Raw genomic sequence first — 2404 nt, 5'->3', positions numbered from 1 at the left:
TGTTATGGGTCTATTTAGTTGTTCTACTTCTGAAAGTGTTAGTTTAGGTAGATAGTATTGTTCCAAGAATTTATCCATTTCTTCTAGGTTTTCAAATTTGTTAGAGTACAATTTTATGTAGTAATCTGATATGATTCTTTTGATTTCATTTGGTTCTGTTGTGATGTGGTCCTTCTCGTTTCTTATTCGGGTTATTTGTTTCCTTTCCTGTTTTTCTTTAGTCATTCTAGCCAGTGGTTTATCAATTTTGTTAATTTTTTCAAAGAACCAGCTTTTGGCTTTGTTAATTCTTTCGATTGTTTTTCTGTTCTCTAATTCATTTAGTTCAGCTCTAATTTTTATTATTTGTTTTCTTCTGGTGGCTGATGGGTTCTTTTGTTGCTCACTTTCTATTTGTTCAAGTTGTCGGGACAGTTCTCTGATTTTGTCTCTTTCTTCTTTTTGTATGTGTGCATTTATCGATATAAATTGGCCTCTGAGCACTGCTTTTGCTCTGTCCCAGAGGTTTTGATAGGAAGTATTTTCATTCTCGTTGCTTTCTAAGAATTTTCTTATTCCCTCCTTGATGTCTTCTATAACCCAGTCTTTTTTCAGGAGGGTACTGTTCAGTTTCCAAGTATTTGATTTCTTTTCCCTAGTTTTTCTGTTATTGATTTCTAGCTTCATTGCCTTGTGGTCTGAGAAGATGCTTTGTAATATTTTGATGTTTTGGATTCTGCAAAGATTTGTTTTATGACCTAATATGTGGTCTATTCTAGAGAATGTTCCATGTGCGCTAGAAAAGAAAGTATATTTTGCAGCATTTGGGTGGAGAGTTCTGTATAAGTCAATGAGGTCAAGTTGGTTGATTGCTGTAAGTAGGTCTTCCGTGTCTCTATTGAGCTTCTTACTGGATGTCCTGTCCTTCTCCGAAAGTGGTGTGTTGAAGTCTCCTACTATATATGTGGAGGTGTCTATCTCACTTTTCAATTCTGTTAAACTTTGATTTATGTATCTTGCAGCCCTGTCATTGGGTGCATAAATATTTAATATGGTTATGTCTTCCTGATCAATTGTCCCTTTTATCATTATATAGTGTCCTTCTTTATCCTTTGTGGCGGATTTAAGTCTAAAGTCTATTTTGTCAGAAATTAATATTGCTACTCCTCTTCTTTTTTGCTTATTGTTTGCTTGATATATTTTTTTCCATCCTTTGAGTTTTAGTTTGTTTGTGTCTCTAAGTCTAAGGTGTGTCTCTTGTAGGCAGCATATAGATGGATCGTGTTTCTTTATCCAGTCCATGACTCTCTGTCTCTTTATTGGTGCATTTAGTCCATTTACATTCAGGGTAATTATAGATAAGTAAGTTTTTAGTGCTGTCATTTTGATGCCTTTTCATGTGTGTTGTTGGCCATTTCATTTTTCCACATGCTTTTTTGTGCTGAGACGTTTTTCTTAGTAGCTTGTGAGATCCTCATTTTCATAATGTTTAACTTTGTGTTTATTGAGTCGTTACGTTTTTCTTGGCTTTTTTCTTGAGTTATGGAATTGATATTCCTTTTTGTGGTTACCTTTTTATTTACCCCTATTTTTCTAAGTAAAAACCTAACTTGTATCCTTCTATATCGCCTTGTATCACTCTCCATCTGGCAGTTCAATGCCTCCTATATTTAGTCCCTCTTTTTGATTATTGTGATCGTTTATCTATTGATTTCCAGTTGTGTGTATTATTTTGTTTATTTATTTATTTTTTAGAATTAGTCTTAATTTGGTTGTTTTTGTGCTTTCCCTATTTGAGTTGCGTTGATATCAGGACGTTCTGTTTTGTGACCTTGTATTGTGCTGGTACTTGATATTATTGGTCATCCGGCCAAACAATCTCCTTTAGCATTTCTTGCAGTCTTGGTTTAGTTTTTGCAAATTTTCTAAACTTATGGTTATCTGTAAATATCTTAATTTCTCCTTCATATTTCAGAGAGAGTTTTGCTGGATATATGATCCTTGGTTGGCAGTTTTTCTCCTTCAGTGCTCTGTATACGTCGTCCCATTCCCTTCTTGCCTGCATGGTTTCTGCTGAGTAGTCTGAACTTATTCTTATTGATTCTCCCTTGAAGGAAACCTTTCTTTTCTCCCTGGCTGCTTTTAAAATTTTCTGTTTGTCTTTGGTTTTGGCAAGTTTGATGATAATATGTCTTGGTGTTTTTCTTTTTGGATCAATCTTAAATGGGGTTCGATGAGCATCTTGGATAGATATCCTTTCGTCTTTCATGATGTCAGGGAAGTTTTGTGTCAGGAGTTCTTCAACTATTTTCTCTGTGTTTTCTGTCCCCCCTCCCTATTCTGGGACTCCAATCACTCGCAAGTTATCCTTCTTGATAGAGTCCCACATGATTCTTAGGGTTTCTTCATTTTTTTTAATTCTTCT

This window comes from Loxodonta africana, chromosome 15 (assembly GCF_030014295.1).
Source record: "Loxodonta africana isolate mLoxAfr1 chromosome 15, mLoxAfr1.hap2, whole genome shotgun sequence".
Classification (NCBI taxonomy): domain Eukaryota; kingdom Metazoa; phylum Chordata; class Mammalia; order Proboscidea; family Elephantidae; genus Loxodonta; species Loxodonta africana.
The sequence above is the reverse complement of the archived record's forward strand: the minus strand, read 5'-3'. Positions refer to the sequence as shown.